A 6,000-nucleotide genomic window follows, 5' to 3' on the forward strand; every position below is an offset into this window, starting at 1 on the left:
TCTGTCATCTGTTCAGACGAAGCCCTGGCGATTTACAGGACTGTCACCCTTAGAAGCGACACATAATGGAGCCCCCACACAAGACCATTAAAGGGATTTAGCGAACAAAGAAGTAAGCAACTTCCCAGAAGAAGATGCAGGACTACGCTATGTAATGTTCCGCGCTACACTATATTTATGTCTTGATAATGTTCCCGTGGGGAGCTTACTGGAGATAAGAGAGAGAATCTTATCAAATCCTTATCGAGGATATTGTAGGCCTGAGAGACCGCAGGCACTAAGTCGCCTATAAGGAGGTTCGTGGAAGGATAACGTAGCCTCGAAGGCTAGACTATCACACACAGCGGTGAGTTTCAATCTGGAAAACTCTTAAAGAGGACCACCTGCAGAGCCACACAGGTGGAAGAGACAGCCAGCCGAAATGTGGTTAAAAAGATACATAAAACAACCCTATCCTTCATTAAGCCAACGGTTCGTTTCGCAGCTTGATAAAGTTCACCACTGAGCGAAACGTTGTCTAATGAACGCTTGCCCAAATTCGATCCACGAAATCTTGGTATTACGACTGTAAACAAATCCCGGAAAGAGAGGCGAGTCCTAAACTTGGCAAACCAGTTGTTAGCGCACTGGCCTACGAGTCTGAGAACTCGCAGGCCATGGATTCGAACCCCACCCGTTCTGTGATTATCTTGCTTAGATCTAACTTCATTTGTTTTACCTTGATAAGCAGTGAAAGTTGAAGTGTATACAAGTGCCTTAGTCTTGCACTCAATGCGCCATTTTACAACGTATTAAAAAGGTATCTTTCCCCTTATTCCACATCCGTATTTCAATAGATACATTAAGACCAATAAAAAAATAGTCTTCGGTCTAACAAGCCCAATAATAATTAAATATAAATAATATAATATAATGTAAAAAGTAATAAGATATTATATATATATATATATATATATATATTATATAAAAAATAATAACAGGATAACTAATGAGACAGATACCAAGAATAATGAGTTGATGATTCGAAGGATGAGTTGATGATTCAAAGGATGAGTTGATGATTCGAAGGATGAGTTGATGATTCGAAGGATGAGTTGATGATTCGTAGGATGAGTTGATGATTCAAAGTCTCAGTAGTAGTAACCAGTTACCAGTAACCAGTGTACCAGTAGTTGACTCACTACCAACCGTCTCTGCCTGAGTCACTGTCTATTCATATTGTGCTGACCACAGCAGTATTCAAAGACCCCCTCACATATGGGTACTGTGGGCGGCCAGTCAGTGTTACGAGAGTGAGCAAGGAGACAAGGTTACGGCTGTTAGGGCGCTTCCCACATTATCCGTAATTATACGTACTTCCAGCCTACGTGAGTATTACTTTACCCTATCCACGTGTACGAACTCCCACATGATAAAAGGATGAGTTGATGATTCGAAGGATGAGTTGATGATTCGAAAGATGAGCTGATGATTTGTAGGATGAGTTGATGATTCGAAGGATGAGTTGATGATTCGAAGGATGAGTTGATGATTCGAAGGATGAGTTGATGATTCGAAGGACGAGTTGATGATTTGAAGGATGAGTTGATGATTCGTAGGATGAGCTGATGATTCGAAGGATGAGTTGATGATTCGAAGGATGAGTTGATGATTCGTAGGATGAGTTGATGATTCGAAGGATGAGTTGATGATTCAAAGGATGAGTTGATGATTCGAAGGATGAGTTGATGATTCAAAGGATGAGTTGATGATTCGAAGGATGAGTTGATGATTCGTAGGATGAGTTGATGATTCGAAGGATGAGTTGATGATTCGAAGGATGAGTTGATGATTCAAAGGATGAGTTGATGATTCGAAGGATGAGTTGATGATTCGAAGGATGAGTTGATGATTCGAAGGATGAGTTGATGATTCGTAGGATGAGTTGATGATTCGAAGGATGAGTTGATGATTCAAAGGATGAGTTGATGATTCGAAGGATGAGTTGATGATTCAAAGGATGAGTTGATGATTCGAAGGATGAGTTGATGATTCGTAGGATGAGTTGATGATTCGAAGGATGAGTTGATGATTCGAAGGATGAGTTGATGATTCGAAGGATGAGTTGATGATTCGAAGAATAAGTTGATGATTCGAAGGATGAGTTGATGATTCAAAGGATGAGTTGATGATTCGAAGGATGAGTTGATGATTCGAAAGATGACCTGATGATTCGAAAGATGAGCTGATGATTCGAAAGATGAGCTGATGATTCGAAAGATGAGCTGATGATTCAAAAGATGAGCTGATGGTTCGATCACTAGCCCTAGCAAACAGCAAGCTTCGAAGAAACTAATGGAAATAATGGTAGAACACGCAAACAAATTCTCAAATAACCCTCCCCAATCCCACAGGCGCTGGATAATCCCAACGAGTTTAGCGCTCCCCATGAAGATTAACGTTTATTATATCCAGATTAATGATATAAACAACAAGAAACGAGGACAAACGAATCAAATGGGAGAAGGAGCAAAAAAAAAGCAACAATAACGACAGAGTAAAGCAAATAGAAGAGAAAGAAAAAGAGACAAAAGAGAGAAGACAGACAGTCAGGCAGACAGTCAAGCAGAGATAGACAGAGAAACAGAGAGACGGTTTTGTAAACAGAGTGCTTCTCGTACTAGATCGACGGGAATATATACCTGGGGACACTGCCATCTCTAAGGGGCGACAAGACTGGATTGTATAAGGAAACAATCAGAAAACAGCTGACCTCCTTCACGACCATTTTACTACCAAGAACGAGGTGAGGAATCAACTCTCCCAAATGACTTCCTCTCATTCCCCAGGGTGTCGTGTGGCCTCCACGGGGTTTAGTGTTTTCTTCACCCTTGAATAATATCCGCAAGAGAGTCCAGGATAACGTAGATATCTAAACACAATACCTTCGGCGATCATGTTTGCGATTCTCCATCACAAGAACGTAAATCAGAAGCAATATTTAACCAAGCTTATATTGTTTTTATGTTTACTGTCTTAATAATAATAATAATAATAATAATAATAATAATAATAATAATAATAATAATAATAATAATAATAATAATTTATCTTATTATTATAGGAATTGGGATAAGATAGCGAAGGCTTCCATACATGGTTGAAAGGAGTAGCAAGGGACGTAATTCCACATGTAAATCGATAGGATGGGGCTGCTGCTGTTGCTTTTAGACATAAGGTAAACACCGACCTACTCAGAGAGTTTACATGAGCCGTAGCTTGGTAGCAATGCCTATGGCTACAACCGAGATACTCCAGACTCAGTCATGGGGAGGGTATAGACATGCTTCTTTTCTCCTGTTGAACCTGTTCGCTTAGAAGTGAATAAGGTGTTAATGGACTGTTTTGTGTCGCATCCTGGGGAATGAAACGAGTTAAGGCAAGATAACAGATTGTACCTTGTAAATTCAATGGTGTACAAAAAAAAAAAAGACACTTTAGTGTGCACGAGGAATTTTCCCAGTCGAGATAGTGAACTTCCATGGCTAGCTCCAATAACCGTGTGAAAGTTGTCGGAGGTGACAGACAGGAAGAGGTATATCTCCCCTTAAGTCCCTGGATGCAGGAAAAGCTGCGACAAGGTGAGCCCAGGGTTTCTGCCTGGATTTGTTGATTTGCTTATATTGCCTCTCGCCTCTACCGACTCTGAATAGCAGGGTAACAGAAACTGTTCGTGGAAGAAGGCGAATGATTCCCAAATTTTCAATTGAAATAGAGAACTGAAGACCAGGAAACACAGATCACTGTCAATGCTATCAATCACAGACAAAATCAGCGTGATAATATATTTACTGCAACTCGCTACTGTCTGGCGGTGAATATTTTTTCATGAAAAGGCCAGTCTGCAGTGAGCTGCTTAGAATCTCCACTCTGTCGTATCTAGCACCAACTGAACCTCTCCTCAATGCCACTCCAGTCACTGAGTAACCTCTGTGGGTACCAGTCACTACATGAAGCTATGGTAAGTGTACAGCTACATTAAACAATACACGAGCCTGGCCTGGGTATGGCACTGTTATCCTATAGTATTCTAAAAGCACTGGCAATCTTTGGCAAGTTTAAAATGGAAGAGAGTCGGTAGGTTACTCCTATTGGTGCCTGAGTGCCACATGGAAGAGTGCTTCGTCCCTTGTTCTGAAATGTCTTCAACAACGACAGGTTTCACCTCAACCACGAATTTCATACATGTATACGCAAGTAGTTACAGTAAAACGTTTACCATCACGTTGTATATAAACGGCGTACTTCTTACTATATTGAAGAAAACGCATTGCAAGAAAACCATCTGTTGGGAGAACATTTCGACCTGCTTAAATCTTTTTCATGAGTTGATCTCTCGCTAATAAAATCTTCATAGTCCGAAACGTCCCAATTAAGCTTGTTTTTCACTGTCTTTTCTTCTCTATTGACCATCACATCAAATTTACTCCTATATCTGCCAGTAGAGGTCAATGATTGGTTATAAAAATGTCTTGAAAAAAGAGTGATATTATGCACTCAGAATGGTGGCATATTGTTGGGGCTTTTGTGAGAGTGGAAAGATTTAGATCCCAGTTATGAAGTGGAGATCTCGGGGCGAAATATAATTATGAAATTACTAAGACGGATAATGCGGTGAATCTTGCCTCTGTTCTTGCATGCAAGACAGCAAAGGAACTTGCATCGTAAGACTGCATATCATTCTTACCAGAGAACAAGACTGCAAAAAAGTTTATACTAGACAACTGTTCACTCTGAACTGCAGTGTATCGTTCTCTTGAACTGCGCTCTTCCCATCCCATCTCTGATTTCTGCGCAAAGCAGTCTGGTTTGTGCATTTGTTTCATGAGTATCGACAACTTGAATGTCGCTCAGGCTGCATGTACCCTTGACGCCATCATGTATATACACTGGGAGATACATACCCCATAGTGCATGTACACTAAGATATAGACACCTTTCAGTGTATATACAATGAGAAATACACACCTCTCGTGGTACATAACCTTGCAGAATACATGGAAAGTGCGCATTAGATTATTTTTATTATTTAGTATGATTAAATATTACTATATATTATATTTTTTTATATTAGAACTATCCTCTCCTTCCATAGATGAAACTCGATTATCTCTCATTCAAGAGTTCTATATGACCTATTTGAGTGGAGTGTAAGACTGGGACTGCAGAATGTACGTCGAGGAGGGGAAAGGGAGAGATAGCCTCACTACCATGTTATGGTGCCACAGTATGGGGGGAAACAGGGGAGGGAGGGGGGGTCGTTGACCCAGCTATTAGTCTATGGTAACCAAGTGTGGGGGAAGGTAGAGGAGAGGGGTAAACTGTTCGCTGAATTAGAGTATCAAATTCAATGGAGTCTGTAATTCCTCATTCCCGTGTTTTTTTTTTTGTTTTTTTTTGGCATACTGACCTAGGAAATATGCCATTGTCGATGGCACAAAGTTCGACTTCCCATGTGTGTGGGGTGCCACAGAAGGTCCCAGTTTTCCCACTGGATTTCACCGTAACTTGAGTCACGTACGGCCAGTAACTTTGCCTAAGGTCCTAGCAGTCACGAGTAACACTTCCCATGGTGATTACAGTGGTCGTGTTAATGCTCTACTAACTTCTAATATTTTTTTGAGATGGTAGGTGGACACCATTGCCTTTAATTGTTTTTAGACCTCGTGAGTGTATTTGTCTTTTGGGAAAAGACGAGGCACACGTTTAATTTACGAATTTATTTATTTATATTCACTAATATGTGGTTCCAGGGAACGAACTTGTAGATGGTGCTTGAGATCATCGCCTCCTCGACTCCGTCACTGAAGAGGACTCCTGGATGAGTAGATTCAAAGTTTATTATCATGTCAACTTGGTGTGTGTGTGTGTGTAATCTGAGGGTCGGGTTTTCCTCCCCCACCTACCATCACACACACACTTGCATCTTCTTGGACACACACTGCATCTTCCTGGAGTCTA

The sequence above is a fragment of the Cherax quadricarinatus genome, chromosome 10 (assembly GCF_038502225.1).
Source record: "Cherax quadricarinatus isolate ZL_2023a chromosome 10, ASM3850222v1, whole genome shotgun sequence".
Lineage (NCBI taxonomy): Eukaryota > Metazoa > Arthropoda > Malacostraca > Decapoda > Parastacidae > Cherax > Cherax quadricarinatus.